Source organism: Puma concolor, chromosome D4 (assembly GCF_028749965.1).
Source record: "Puma concolor isolate L17-30 chromosome D4, mPumCon1.1.hap2, whole genome shotgun sequence".
Taxonomy (NCBI): Eukaryota; Metazoa; Chordata; class Mammalia; order Carnivora; family Felidae; genus Puma; species Puma concolor.
In genome coordinates, this window is record NC_141679.1 from 70,138,976 (window position 1) to 70,155,917 (window position 16,942).

Genomic DNA, 16,942 nt, shown 5'->3' on the forward strand with positions numbered 1-16,942 from the left:
AATGATAGAATGTACTGTAGATTAAGAGTAAAACGTAACTGGGCTTACCTGAAAGCCACTGGATCTTTATGCCATCCTGGACAGGTCACTCTGCCTCTCTGAGTCTATTTCTCAGAAGATCTTTTCATTGATTCCAGTGTGTTTTAAGAGACTATAACTTTCAGGTTGACTGATAGATTTGTTTAAACATCAAATTCAATCTTCCAATTTAGATAAAAATACCATTTACTCATTTACTCAAAATTATTATAAGCTCCTACTATGTACTAGGAACTGTCCCAGACATTGCCTCAGATTTAATGTTTTTCCATTCCTTGTTCCAAAGAGAACTTGAAGCAGCTTGCAATAATAATTCAGTACAATAAATATAAAATCTGAGAAAAATAAAGTAAAATCAAGCATAAAATCATTTAATTATCACATATAATCATTTAATTGATTATACACAATCACATATGATCATTTGATTATATAATGACATATTTAGCATAAGATCTTTCTTAGTTATTTGCTACAGATGGGCCACTATGTTATCTCTGAGCTTCCTAGCAGCCAATGCAAAGAAGGAGACACAATCTATTTCATAATTTTCTATGTCTATAAGACACAGGTAGCATCAAAACTATTTCTGATGCTGAAACCTGAATACTTAAAATTGGCTTGACATAGTTGAATACCTCAAACTACAGAAACCTTAATTCAACAAACATTTACTCACACCTACTCTCTACCAGGACTTGTGGCAGGTATTAAAATGAGTGAAATGAGTAAGATCTAGTTTGTGCTATTAAGGTTCTTTCTTAAGCATAAACTGTAGATCAGGACTCACAAGATATTATTGTTGATACTTCCCTATTCCAGAATATGCCCCATCAACCCCCCCATTAAAGGGAGAGATTACGAAAACAACCTTCTAGAGGTCATCCTAGCTTAGGAAAAATTCCAACATTGTGTTGCAGCTAAGAATGGAGAGATGGAAGTAGGAATGGGGCTTGAGGGGGAGGAGGGTTATCTGTGGTCTGGAGATGCCCTCCTCTATCTCCAGTCACTGCTACTCTGGAATACATATCTGGAAAATAAGCACATGGAATTTGCGTATGTTCTTAAAGGCTGAACCACCAACAACTAATTTTCTCTATAACGAACTAAATGCTACCATTGGCAAATGAGGAGAGCCAGACCTCAAAGCAGCAGCAAGGACCCCTGTGTCCTGCCTGAAGTGCTGAGCCAATGCCAGCCCAAGAGAGTCCATCCCTTCCCCAAACAGCCAGATTGCTCCTGGGTACACAAGGAACTTGACTGAGGAAAGATGCTGCTCTTAGGAACACACACAGCTAAATGGATCATTGGAGACATCTAGCTCAACTTCCTTGTTTTTCCAGTGAAGAATTCCATCAAAACCCACTGAAGAAAGTATGTCATGGAGTGGTCACGCAACTTACTTGAAATCATGCAAGGTAGATCAGGGACTGCACTACAGGAATACTTCACAACATAACTAGGACCCTGTTCAGAATTTTAAATCTCAGCTCCCTTGAAACTATGGCTTCTGGAGTACAGAGATCATGTCTTAATGTCTCATTCATTTCTGCAGCCTCAGTGCCTGGAACATCTTTAGGAACTCACGTTGTGTTGTTTTGATTGGGTTCTTGCAACCCTGGGGGCTGATGGCCTCCACCTAGCACAGATTATTGACAGTGGGAGTACACTGGAGCTCCTGGGAAGCTTTAACAAAAAATACTGATGCCTGGACCTCACCCCAGACCAAGTGAAGTTAGAATACCAAATGACTCTGTCAAGTGGGGCTGAGAACCAATGCTCTAACTTCTCAGAGAACCAAAGCATAGCCATCCTGCCTCATGCTGGAGCTCAAAGTCACAATGATTTCCAAATTCACTGTCCTTGGAAGGTTAGCTCCAATGGGATGTCCTTGCCAAGGCTTTTACCATGGCACTCAGTCCCAAGGTACTCAAAATCAAGAAAAGGATCGTTTTCTCTGTTAATGTTCACACACTGCCATCTAGTGGTTTCTTTGGCTTTTCTGTGTCTCAAAAAGACATAATGATGCCTCAGCTGTAACTGAGACATTTCATGGGGTGGGTGCCAGAACCCCAAGCCATTTTATTATTTGAACACTTTTTGTTTTCAAAGTGTTCCATGATTTCTTCTCATAGGATATGTCCTTTGTTGTATTTGGATAGAAAGCCCAGGGTGGAATTGTTAAACTAAGAAGCAGGATGAGAGCTTTGCAAGTTCAAGAATCTATAGCTGAGCCCTGGCTCAACAATGTGCAGGTCATGTGGCCTTGGAAACATCATTTCATTCTCTATGCTTCAATTTGCTCATTTGAAAGACAGAAAGAATAACTCTTCTTTCTACATGGCCAAAAACATTTTACAATTAATGAGGTCACTAATCCATAAATTTGTTGCAAATATCCATAATCATTAAAATAAATAAATGCACACACACACACTGATAAGTAGATAATTGTTATGCAGGTTTTGACACATATGAAAACACGATCAATAACAATTTATTGATTAAATATATGGGAGCTAATCTTATGATCTTGAGAATGACAAAATTATCTTTCCAATGGGTGACTATTACTTTTTTTATATATTGGATAAAATTCACACGCCATTGAATTTTAGTGAAGGCATATTTGCTTGACTGAAATATCACCAAAGCAGAGAACCCCTGAGATGAGGTCATCCATCAGAGGCTCCATAACCCCATTGTCAATTTAGAGAGATTACCGGGGAAGACCTGTGAGAGGACGTGAATCAGGAAACCCGGGTGGGACAATTCTAACAAGGAAAAGCCAAGGCGAAATCTTCATCCCAAGAGAGAAGTCCTGCAAGAGCATTCTAACCAGGGAAGTTCTGTGTGCTGGTTCTACCTGGGCACTGGGCTGCTTGATCAGAGGCACCTCAGCAAAGTCCTGCAATTTTGAGACCCACAGGAATATAAGCTTATTCATTGCACAATTTATTATTTTTGTGACAAGTTAGTGGTTGGCCTAATTGTCCATCTTTGAGCGATTACAGTGGATTCTAAGAGATAAGAGTCTGCTTAAGGCAACTCAAGGGGGAGACTTGAAAAAAAAAAAAAACTGTTTCAGTGCTTTAGTTGGAACAGCAGCAACTCTTCGACTCTGGAATTTGTAAGAACACCTAAAAGCTAGTTTAAAATGGGCCTCACAGAAGAGATCCTAACTCCAGAATTCTGGATGGGAGCCAGGAATATCCATTTTTTTTTTTTTAATTTTTTTTTCAACGTTTATTTATTTTTGGGACAGAGAGAGACAGAGTATGAATGGGGGAGGGGCGGAGAGAGAGGGAGACACAGAATCGGAAACAGGCTCCAGGCTCTGAGCCATCAGCCCAGAGCCTGACGCGGGGCTCGAACTCACGGACCGCGAGATCGTGACCTGGCTGAAGTCGGACGCTTAACCGACTGCGCCACCCAGGCGCCCCATGGGAATATCCATTTTTAACAGATACTTCCAGGTGATTCTGTCCAGGTGCTCCATAGACTGTACCCTGAGAAATCCCAGTCAAGAAGCCCCTTTTCTTCCAGGCTTCAGGTATTAGAGGGCCACTGATTTTTAGCCAGTGAAGTGGAGCAAGAAGTAGGTTAAACTCAGAATGGGAAGCAAATTGCCCTAAACATGTAGACTAGAAGAAAATCCAGCTCAGCAAAACAGAGTAGCCAATAGTTTAGACATCAGACAGTAGGTGAAGGTCAGTGTCAAAAGATGTCAACCAGCAGGTGACAGGACACAGTCTAGCACTGGATGTTTGACACGCAATTTCTCTGATTCTCACTATGGGATGGAAGGTTGCTATTGTCTCCATTTCACCATTAAGGTAGAAACAGTTTACCCCTTGCTATTCCTGCAATGCAGCTACCCAAGGAATGCTGCAGCAGTTTCCGTGGTCCCCTCAACAGATCATCAAGACCTTCACATACGTTCTTTCCTAGACCGAGTATTCCCCTTCTAGTCTCCAACCCCACCTGCTTCCTCTGTCTGTGAGACTCAGATCTAAGGACTAAACTCAAACATCTATTTTCTTATAAGACCAAATAAGAACAATTGTTGAGATTTTTAAGTAATTTTTTAACAACTAGTCATGGACTAGTTATGTTGCAAAGTTACCTTATATAATACAATGATTGCACAAGCTAGGAATCATCATCTAGAACAGAAGTTGGCACAATATAGCCCCCAGGCCAACCAGACAGGCACCTGTTTTTGTAAATAAAGTTTTATTGGAACACAGGCACACCTAACTGTTTACATATTGTCTTTGGCTGCAGCAGAGTTGAGTAGCTGAATAACTGCAGAAACTATACGGCCTGGAAAGCTGAATATTTACTACCTGCCTCTTTACAGAAAAAGTTTGCTGACCCAGGTTTAGAAAGATGACTAACACACCTAAGACTGTCCAGCAGGCATTTTGAATCCTTCCTAAAAAAAAATAATTTGAAGCCAGGTTCTCTGACTCCTGAACTAATGCATAATCCTGTTTCAACTCCTGGCATCTTGTTTCTATCTCATTTAAAGTATCTGTTATAATTTTATTCATATAGAGGCCATTCACTTATCCAACTAATTTTTATTAAGTTCTTACAAATAAGATAGGGTTCTTGCCTTCCAGGATGTAACTACTAGAGCAATGACCCTCCAACTTTTAAGATTATTAATCCCTATCAGTAAAACAACTTGTGAACACATAATCACAAGACAGGCATACTTATTAATCATGAAGTATATATGTGTACCACTGTACCAACATATTAGGCATATGGCACACCAAAAAACAAAGTTGGAAGTTCTATTTCATTTTTCCCATATCCAGCTCTGGAAACTACTGGACTAGAAGGTTTATAGGATGTTGTAGAAAGCGTTAAGAAGAAAAGTGAACATGGCTGAGAGAGAAAAGAGGGACCAAATGCAAGAAGGGGATATTAGAGGAAAGATATTTGATCTGAGTCTTGAAAAAGGAGTAGGAGATCATCAGGCAAAGAAAGAGGAGAGGGCATTCTATACAAGGAAGACAGCTTGTCCAAAGACACAGAGGTGAGAGACAGCATGCTGTGTTCAAATAAATAGGGTATTGTTATTTATAAAAGAGGGACAGAGGAAGATGAAGCAGGTCCATGTGATTGAAACCAGACTCTGAAGGGCCCTGTGTGTCAGGTTAACTCTGAATTATATCCAGAGAGCAAAGAGGAGATATTTCACAGCATTAGCAGTATTCAGTTTCTGTTAGAAAGATCTCTCTCGAAGGTGGGTGAAGAAAGGATTAAAGGGGGAGACTGATTGGCAGGAAGGTTAGTCCATAGTATTTACCACATAGTTGTTTGTTCCAGTTATATAATCACATCTCCCTTTTAACTGAGAACTCCTCAAAAGTAATGGTGGCCATATTCATCTTTCTGTTCTCTCCTCTGCACCCAACACTGAGCTGATATATAGAAGCTAATGACTGAGGCACCTGGGTGGCTCAGTCGATTAAGCCGCCAACTTCGGCTCAGGTCATGATCTCGCGGTCCATGAGTTCAAGCCCCGCGTCGGGCTCTGTGCTGACAGCTCAGAGCCTGGAGCCTGTTTCAGATTCTGTGTCTCCCTCTTTCTCTGACCCTCCCCCGTTCATGCTCTGTCTCTCTCTGTCTCAAAAATAAATAAACATTAAAAAAAAATTTTTTTTAAAAAGAAGCTAATGACTATTTGCTGAATTATACTGAATTGACACTTCCTCGCACTGCAAGAATGTACATTCCCCAGAGTGAAATCTTTGCTGCCTCTGGAAAACCATCATGGCTCCAAGCTCTGCAGGAGATGGGGAGATAGAGATCTTGAGGAGACACGACTCCATAGTAGAGGATCACAGGCCAAATGTGACCAACACCTGGGCTGACTTGGCGCTTGGGGAAATTGCTGAGGATGCATGTCAGACCAGCCTGGCTGAACCCACACCTCCAGGCTGTGGTTCGGTGAATCAATGGGTGCCAGTCATGCTCTGGGCAGTGTGGGGAGGCTGTCTGCTAATGACTGCTCAATGGCGAAGCAACTAAAAGACTGATATGAAGGAAAGTCACGAAGGAACTCAGCAGTGCTGGGTTGTCAGAAATACAAATTCAAGAAATGGCTCTTCACCCTCCACTTCTTTCTAGCTGAGCATTAAAGAGTAAAAGGTTTGCCAAGGGCTGCAGAAAATGAGTTTCTCTAGAAGGAGAAATCAGACTTGAATGCAAAAACTACTCAGGTGGCTTGAACTAAGGGCCCTATTTAGGGGCTTTAGAGAATCTCAGAAAAGAAAGAGAAAAAAAACAAAACAAAACCACAAATGCATAATACCCTGAATAATCTGCCTCCTGGGCCTTTAGCTGGTAGTGTAATGAAAATGACACTGAGGATTATAGAGGAAACCCTTCGCATACTAGATAGATATCAGAAGATGATTTCAAATATTCAGTTTAATATAATTCATCACAATAATAGCTCAAAGAGAAAGATCATATGCTGGTCCCAATAAACACTGGAGAAGTTGAAAAATTCAAAACTCATTCCTGATTTAAAAAAAAATACATAAAAGTAAGTACAGAGGGCTGCTGATTCAACACTAGAAAATATATATTTCGACCAAAACCCATCATGCTTATCAGGAAAACACTAGAAAAAGCATTTTATTAAAGTTAGAAGACAACAAAGTTCTTTGCCACCAATAATACTTACACTTATTCTGAAGCTACTAACCAACAAAATAGATAACACAAAGAAGTAAGAAACATAAAAACTGGAAAAGATATATAAAGCTATGAATACCTGAAAATATTATTTCCTTAGAAAATTCAAGAAAAGCAAATGGCAAATGTTTAAAAACAAGGAGAGAATTCATTACGGTTGATAGATACAAAATTAATATACTGAAACTAATAGCTTTAATATATGCAAACACTAGTCAATTAGAAGGTATAATAAAAGGGAAAATCTCATTTACAATAGTAACAAAAAAGATAAAACACCTAGGAATAAGCAAGATCTACATAAAGAAAACTTTAAAATGCTACTCGGAGACAAAAGGAAGCAAACAAATGGAGGGCATGCTGTGTTCTTTGATAAGAACACTCCATATCATTAAAAAATCAGTTATCTTAAATCAATCTATAAATTTAGCACACTTCCAATAAAAATACCAATGGGGTTTTCTTTACTCAGGCAAGCATAGAGAAGCACATTCTAAGGTTCAGATATGAAATAAACAAAAGTAATCAAAAAAAAAAAAATGTCTGAGGGGAAAAAAGAGAGAAGAATAATCAGTGGGGACCAGCCCTACCAGGTATCTAATGTTTCAAAAGCTATTAGAAGTTAAAATACTGTTAGAGATGCTCAAGAACAGCTAGACCAATGGAACAGAGTAGCAAGTCCAGAAATAGACACAATTATATGCTAGAATATATGTAGGAACAGGTAACATTTTAAGTCAACGGGTAGGAGGAGAATTATTTCATAAATGATGTTTTGTCAACTGGGTAGCCATTCAGAAAGAAAAGTTGGATTTATACCTCACATCTTACATGAAGATAAATTCTAGATATGCCAAAGATTTCACCATGAAAAATAAAAATGAAAAAATACTGGAAGTAAATAGAAGGGAACTCTCCTTTATATTTCAAAGTGGGGGACCAGGTGATTCTACGTATAACAGAATACACACACAAAAACACTGATAAATGTAACTACATAAAAATGATGGTCTGACATTTTAAGACAAAAGTAAAACAATGTGGGGAAGAGGCTTGCAACTCACATCACAGACACATGACTAATTTCCTTTAATTTATAAAGAACTACCAATCAATAAGAAAGAAGATGAACAAATAGTTCTTGAAGAGGAAATGTGCCTGCCTCCTAAACAATGACTAAGATATCTCAGTATCACTCATAATACAAAATGCAAATTAAAACCACAATGAGCTATCATTTATCACCTATCATTTTGGCTAAGATCAAAGTGTTTGGTAACATAGGATATGGACCAGTGTCGGGGGAAAAACAGCATCCCATATGTGGCTCGTGGGACTTCGGACTGCCACAACACCTATGGAGAATAATGTGGTACTATCTGCCAGAACTTTAAATATATGTCTTGTGATCCAGCCATTCTGCTTCTAAAAATTTATCCTACATGTTTGAAATGAAGCATTTCACAGCAATGTTTTTCTTGTGCTAGCAAAATTTTGGAAATGATTACCAATCGATAGCATAGCATAATTATACCATATATAACTATATTAAATTATAATATATCTATATGCAGTTGCTTTAGTTGTACTAATATAAAATCATTTATATGATATATTTTCAGGTGAAAAAAGCAAGGTATACAAAATAATAAAATAATAAAACACATGTTTGTACATGCATAAAATATACACACAGATAAAAACAGGTAATAGTATTTCTATAGAAAGGATCAGGGTGGCTTAGGACACAAGAGTGAGAGGAAAATTTATTTTTCACTGAGTACCCTTATGTGACTTTTAAATTTTGTAGCATAAGCACAACCAATTTAAAAAAAAGTACCAGTGTAACTTTTAAAATATGTACCACCCACCCTAACCCTACCCACCCCCCCAACTGGTACGCTTCCAATTTGTGGAATTGTGAATGATCTGTCCAGGCACAGATTCAAAAGATCTGGAGACTGAAGGAAAAACAAAACAAAACAAAACAAAACTCTGGAGACTACAGGGGTCCCACACCATATCATCTAGTCCAACCTCCACTAAAACTCTTAAATTTCCCCCACAATCATGTAACTAAAAATGTGGTCTGCAGACCAGCAGCAGCAGCATCACCTGGAAGCTTGTTCGAAATGCAGAACCCCAGGCCCCACCCTAGATCTACTGTATCAAAAACTGCTTTAATGGAGCACCAGGGTGGCTCAGTCAGTTAAGTGTCCAACTTTGGCTCAGGTCATGATCTCACGGTTCATGGGTTCAAGCCCCACCTCAGGCTCTGTGCAGACAGCTCAGAGCCTGGAGTCCGCTTCAGATTCTATGTCTCCCTCTCTCTCTGCCCCTTCTCTGCTCTCATTGTCTCTCTCTCTCTCATTGTCTCTCTCTCTCTCTCTCTCAAAAATTAATAAACATTAAAAATTTTTTTTTTTTAAAAAAAACCTGCTTTAACAAGAACCCCAGGTGATTTCTGGGCATGTCCAAGTCTGAGAAAGAACTCCCCTACTATGCTCTTGTTACATCACCAGGGAAGGAAAATTGTTTCCCTCTGAATTTGCTTATTCATTTTTAATAATTACCATATACTGAGCACTAGTAATGAGCCAGAAGGTCACATAAGTAATTAATCTTCACAATAACTCTATGAGGTACACAGTCTACCAAGGTGAGGAGCAGGTAGCACCAGCAGTGTGAGACAATTCTAGGCAGAACCTTTAAATTGCATACCATTTTCTTACAGAGGGAGAATATTACTCCTTTTCAAATCCATTCAGTGCTTTTAATTATTCAAGAAGTCACAGTTTGGTACTAGTGTGTCTTTCATGTCTCTTTAAATTTTTTACAATCACCCCTCCTATTTTCCCCTTTACAACTAGACTCTCTCTTTCAACAATTCAGTTATTTTCATAATGAGCCTAAGCTATCTTCCTGCAGCTCCCACTCATGGATTATAATTTCACCTCTTAGGTCCACATACAGAAAAGAACTGAGAAGGGAACTTGCCCAATGAGACATTAAATTGTTCTCCACCGAGAAAACAAATGAATGGTACTGATGCAGAAAAAAAAAAAAAAAGCAGGTTAATAGAAAGAAAAAGACAGTTCAAAACCAAATTCAAGTTTATTTTAGATCATGACTATCAAGTAGCCTTTAAAATCAAAAGTGGAAAAAATTTAATGGCATTAATTGGAAAATTCATTGGGAAAATGTACACAAATAATTATTGGATAGATAAAAGATTTAAATGTGAATAAAACCTATATTAATGTGTATTATTTTAGAGAGGGGAGGATACCCCTAAATACAGCACTTAAAACACAACCTGAAGAATAAAACTGATCTAAAATTTTTAAATTTCTGGTGCATCCCAACCTCTACAAACTTAAATGATAATTGATGCCTCAGATAAAATACCCACAATATACATGACATCATAAATATCCACACAATATAAATCTTACAAATCAGTAGGAAAATAAACCTTCTAAGTTTTAAGATGGGCAGAGAAGAGCAAACAAGACTAAAACAAGAAATACACAAAAAAAGCTTATCACTATTAATTAAACAAATACAATATAACACTTTATCAGCTATAAATTAGAAAATATTAAAGAGCATTAGGGGCACATGGGTGGCTTAGTAGGTTAAGCATCCAACTCTTGATTTTGGCTCAAGTCATGATCCCAGCAGAGTTGTGGGATCGAGCTCCACATCAGGCTGTGTGCTGAGCATGAAGCCTGCTTAAGATCCTCTCCCTCCCTCCCTCTCTCCCTCTCTCTCTCTATGTCTGTGTGTCTCCCTCTCCCCCCCACCCCGCCAACTCACTCACAGGTGCACATGTTCTCTCTGTCAAAAAAAAAAAAAATAGATATGTAGATAAATAAATGATAAAAATAAAGAGCAATAAACCTGGATCTGTGAGGATATAGAGAAATTGGTATCCGTAGATACCAATGGCAGACATTTAAGTTAGTATGATTTTTCTCAAATGCAATTGATTATTTTTTTAATTAAAAATAGTCTGGGGGCGCCTGGGTGGCTTGGTCGGTTAAGCGTCCGACTTCGGCTCAGGTCATGATGTCACAGTCTGTGAGTTCGAGCCCCGCGTCGGGCTCTGTGTTGACAGCTCAGAGCCTGGAGCCTGTTTCAGATTCTGTGTCTCCCTCTCTCTCTGTTCCTCCCCTGTTCATGCTCTGTCTCTCTCTGTCTCAAAAATAAATAAACGTTAAAAAAAAAATTAAAAAAAAAAAAAAAAAAAAATAGTCTGACCTGGAAAATCTAGTTTCAGAAATTGAACTTGTGGAAATAAATGTAGGAAGGGAAGGGAAGGGAAGGGAAGGGAAGGGAAGGGAAGGGAAGGGAAGGGAAGGGAAGGCAAGGCAAGGCAAGGCAAGGGAAGGCAAGGGAAGGCAAGGGAAGGCAAGGGAAGGCAAGGGAAGGCAAGGGAAGGCAAGGGAAGGCAAGGGAAGGCAAGGGAAGGCAAGGGAAGGCAAGGGAAGGCAAGGGAAGGCAAGGGAAGGCAAGGGAAGGCAAGGGAAGGCAAGGGAAGGCAAGGGAAGGAGGAAGGAAAGTAAATAAATTAAGGAAGAAAGACAGGGAAGAAAAGCAAGGATGGAGGAGGAGGTACATCTAAATGTCAACAGGGAATTGGTTGAATAAATTATGGTATGTCTGTGTAATGGGATACAATGTAATCACTTAAAAGACATTATAGAAGTAGATTTATACAAGAAAAAATGGTCATGTATCACTGATGTAAAAAAAAAAAAAAACCCTGAAAAGATCATTTTCAAAGTAATCCCATATACAAATATGTGTATAGGATTTCTATTATTGCATTGTGATAATAGCAAAAACTAAAACTTGAAACAACCCATATTTCAAACACAGCAGACTGATTAAGTGACCTAACTATGATATAGTTATACCATACAAGCACTAAAAAGAAAGGGGTATATCTATATATGCTGATAGGGAAAGATTTCTGAGATATTTAGGGAAAAAAAAAAGGTAGAATACAGCATGAAGAATATGCTTTCATTTATAGAAACAAAAAGACTTAGTTACAGACATACTATGATTATATATCATCTACATAGATTTTATACATAGATATATGTATATACATGTATATATATATGTGTCTATATGTATACATATGTATACATATATATACATAGAAATATCTTCATATAGAGATAGACATAGAGATACAGATATAGATGATATAGATATATCTTCAAAGGATATCAAAATCTATAAACAATGGTTAATTACAGAGGTGGAAGCCTAGCTCAGAGGAATGGAAAGGGAGACTCATCATTGCATAACTTTCTGTAGTGCTTTAATTTCTCCTATATGCAATTATTACTATGTTTTTATTACTATGCATATACTACCATATTATATATATATATTATATATAGTATGTATACAGTATGTGTGTGTGTATATATATAGTATGTGTATATATATATATATATAGTTTATATATATATATATGTGTATATGTATGTATGTATACATATATAAGGATAGAGCCCAAAAAGCTAACAGCAATTACCACTGGCTATTGAGACCACAATTTTATATATTTCCCTATTTTTCTATGGTTAACATGCATTAATTATGGAATTAATATATTTTAATCACTTCAAAAATAACTGATGAGGGGCACCTGGTGGCTCAATCATCCGACTCTTGATTTCAGCTCAGCTCATGATATCATGGTCCTGGGATAGTTCTGAGTTGGGGTCTGTGCTGACAGTGTGGGGCCTGGTTGGGATTCTCTCTTTCCCTCTCTCTCTGCATGCGCACACTCTCTCTCTCAAGATGAATAAATAAACATTAAAAAAAATAACTGATGACATGGGAAAATATGGTATAGGACATTATAGTAAATTTAAATTTCATGTGAATTTTTATTTTTAGTATATATTTAAATATGCATAGAATGACTGGAAGGAAGTGTAAATAATGGAATTATCTGTTGATGGGTTTAATAGATGATTTTTACTTTCTTCTTCATACTTTCCTTGTTAACCACTGTTTTCCATATTCAATATTCACTAGTTTATAATCATAAAATTACATGTTTTGAAATAAACATGTTTGAAATAAAAAAGGAATTAGCCCATTCCCATGTTGGAAGAAGTAGATTCAACAGAGCGGAGAGGACATAAGGAGAAGACTCTTGGCATTAATAGACAAGAGCACATGTCATAGCCTCCTTGGGCACAGTGACATTCAATAAAAGTGGGAGGGGAGGTGTAGGAGCTTGATCATACTCAGAGAGCTCTAGAATCTTGAAACAGGAAGAGATTTTCTAGGTTACTTAATTAAATCCTTTAGTTGAACTCTGATCTTGCAGAGGCCTCTGTTACTCCAGCTACATGAGAAATGCTGACCTGGTCCTTCACTGGTCAATATCCTTTAGGATAGGAAGGGAAAGTAGATGGTGTTGTGCACTAATGGGACTGCCTGTTCCTTTGAGGGGGCCCAGTTCCCTGGATATGTCTTCCAATCATTTACCTTTCTAATAATACACAAAAGTATTAGATATGGTGAGCTCAGTCCCTACCTTAATCTTCTCCAAACTCTGGCTCCTCTGTTTCCCCTCCACAGTACTTATTTCTACTCAGGTGTGGGAGAGAGTAGGAAGTTTGTCTAGGAGAGCCTTCCTCCACTACTTAGGACCAAAGGGCAATTATGATACAAGTGTATTCTATAGAGGACCACAGTGCCCATGGGAGCATCTGACACAGCAGTCAAGCCCATGACACCCTGGTTGTGTGCGGGAAACCATTCAACTTCCTTTAAGTTCCAGCTTAGTTCAGATGGGATTGGGACACTCCCTAGTGACCAACCTCACACATTACTCACTCCTGCACAGGTAGGTGGAAGAGAGTTGGCCACCACAGTGTTTCCATGGGCTTTGGCACGCAAAGACATTCCATTAAGCCCAAAGGGCAAAGCAGTCCTTTGAGAAAGGAGGCAACCAATTTTAAAGGGAACCTATCTGTGTGGGCATGAAACAGTTAAATTGCAAAATCCCGAAAGGATACCAAGTAGGTAATTTTCACTCCCAGCTTCTCCAGCCCAAGGAGACATTTGCAAGTAAGAGGCAGGAAGTAACCATTAAGAAAAGAGCTTCTGGGCTGTGATGGAGGGTATCCCATGTAGTCCTCAAACCAGAAGTTGGTTTTCCTCCAATAAAGTCAGGGATATTTGTAATATCCTTCCAATCACCAAAGTGCAAGAAATAAGGAACAAAGAATTTGCATATTGGGAGAATGATGGGGTTAGCGCTTACCTCCTAAATATAATTAGTTCACCAATCTGTGTGGTGATACACAGAAATAGTTCACAGTGGTTATCAGTCCTTAGGGTGCATCAGAATCACCTGAGATGCATCTCAAAATTATAGACAACCAAGCTCCAAATATTTTAATTTAACTGGCTGGAGACCACAGCTGGGAATTGGTGTTTTTTTCAATGATCCTCCCAAGTGATTCTAATGAATAGCTGGGATACGAACCACTGTGTGGGTGCAACAAAGTCTGATGCATGAAATCTGTGCATAGAAAAAGAACAGGCTTTGGGCATCTTTGCACAGAGAGGCTAACACCCAAGTTTGGACCCTATAATCCGCTTCCACTTAGTTGCTGGAGGGGTCTTTCTAAAAGGGAAATTTTCATCACCACACTCCCTGTATAGGACTCTTGGTCCCCATGGCCTATAGAATAAAAGCCTCCTTAGCCTAACTTATAAGACCTCTCATGACCCAGCCCTTGCCTTCACTTCCTGCTTATACTCTATACTCTCACTGAGCTGAACTATATATTTCTCCCTAAAGCATCATGCTATATTAGGTCTCTGTTTCTTCTACCCAAAATTTCTTCTCTCACTCTCACACCAGACTCATATATTTATCTTTTAAGGCTCAGATCAAAATGTTCCTCTTTCCCATCCCTCTAGTAGAGCAGATCTCTCTTTTCTCTATATGCCCTGTACAAACCTCGCTTTCAGCATTGGTTATTATAATTTTCAGTACATATATTACTGTGATTGGACATTTGCTTGTGGCCCCAATAAACAGAGCCCTTTGAGGCTTAGGGTCTCATTCATCCCTAAGAACCTAAATCAATGCAGAGCCTGGAGATACCACACTCAAATGAAGATCAGACCAGCACCTAACATTTGCAGGTCCCAGGTCAAGAATTCAAACAGAGGTCCAAATAGCAGGTATCTCAACTACTAGAAAGTTACAAGTCAAGCCAGCCCCCTGTTAAATAACATATGCTCTTCTTCCTACCTTGAAATATATACCCTCAACATTCTGGAAGGTCAGGTTCAAGTGTAGACTTCTAGGACTACTCAGAGATCAGCACTAGAACTGGGAGACCAAGGGAAAATAGACTCTTGACCAAGCCCCCAGCCCACCTCCTTCCCTGAATCAGTTATTATTTGCAGTTTGAGGGCCCTCCCATGAGCACAAGTGGTTGTCCAAACACCATCTACACCATCCCCAAACAACCACTCTTTGACCACCCTTCAACCTGAGGAGTGTACCTCTTGATGCAGTGAGCCCAAGGAAGACAGACCTGGCAAAGAGGCCTAGGCAGGATCTGGAAGCAGGCTCTGAGTTATTTGAGCAGAAAAAATTGGGTTCAGTGTATCCATGGGGAGCTGAAAAAGAGCCAGAATGAGGCCCTCCAAAGCTTGGAACTCAGGGCAAGCATCCTCCTTCTGCAAATCTAAGGGAAGTTCTGCTTAAGACTCATTTCAAGTATCATCATCTCCTCTAAGAAGCTTACCCAGATTCTCCAAGCTAGGAACTGTCCCTCCCTATTTTCAAAGTGCCTTGTGTTGTGGGTATATCAAACTCTACATTTAGCCCAGTGTGTTACGTAAAATTATCTTTTCCTAGGTCTCAAGAAGCAAACATGGACTATATTCATCACTGTGGACCCCAGGCATCCACCACAGAGTAGGGCATAGGGCAAGACCTTAGCCAATGCCTAAAGAGTTGTAAATTCATGAAACAGATGACAACAGAAGGAGAGGATACCCACCAGACCCAGACACCAACTTCCTTTACCTCTCCAGCCTAAGAGTTTTACAGGAGACCTTTTGAAGGCAAAATAGCAATTAAAATTTTCAACTGAAGTAAACTCTAGTCCTACCTATATACAACTTGTGATTTATTACAAACACATTTCCATGGGGAAATTGAACTGTTTCATTTTAGTTCAATAAAGTGACCCTCTAAAGAATAAAATGACACTCTGAGGTGCTCTTAAGAAGAACCTGAACCATAAGTGCATGGGGTAATCTCTGAACAAGCCATACAAACAACACTTCTCATCAACAGGATGTGAACTGAACTACTTCTAAATAAGTGAGAAGGGCTCTTTCGCTTACTGACATCCTTTATTCCAAAGGACAATCCAAGAATTTGCTGATAGAACCACCTAGGAGAAAGCATTTCCCTCCAGTAGTAAATGCCTCTACTAAATCTCTGGATGATGACAGAAGCAATTTGCAGATGAGATTAGAGTAACTCTCCTATGGTAGTATGCTTTTTGATTCATGTAGTAGTGACTGAATCCTTGGGCTGCTGGATTTTTTTTTTCATCCTCTGACGATTCACCCAGAGATGTTCTGAAGTTGTGCAATAGGCAGATTGTAATCGCCTGCACCCAGGGAGCGGCAGAGGAGTGAGTGAAGTAAGTGAGTCACAGACCACAACAAAGCCCTTCCTGGCATGTCAGGCTCACTTGGCAAGCCCAGAGGATGTAAAATTGACAGTAAGACAAGGAGCATCTTTGTTATTTGTCAACAAATTGTGGTGGCCATTGCAGAGACTTGGCAACCTGACATAGGGAAGCCTTGAGGGAAAGAATGGGGGAGCAACTAAATAAGATGGTGGAAAACCCCATTCTCTGCATGACCAACTCTTAGACAAGTGTGTCAACAAGGATTTTTTTTTTACCCCAATGACCTATTTATTATGTTCAAGGAAATAAGAGGGTATTCGTTTAGTGACAGTGGGACCCTTAAATAGATACGAATAATCAACTGACCTTGAAATAAAAAGACTTTAACATCTGGCTCTATTAACTACCAGCTGTGTGACTTTGGGCAAGTCATGTGATATCTGAGCACCTGGTTCCATTTGTCTATAAAA

General features: G+C 39.1%; 1 pseudogene; it reads left to right on the top strand.

The window, feature by feature from the left end:
- The first annotated feature begins 5,829 nt into the window (after positions 1 to 5,829).
- LOC112851086 (keratin, type II cytoskeletal 8-like) overlaps positions 5,830 to 16,942 on the top strand; it is a 200,313-nt pseudogene continuing 189,200 nt past the window's right edge.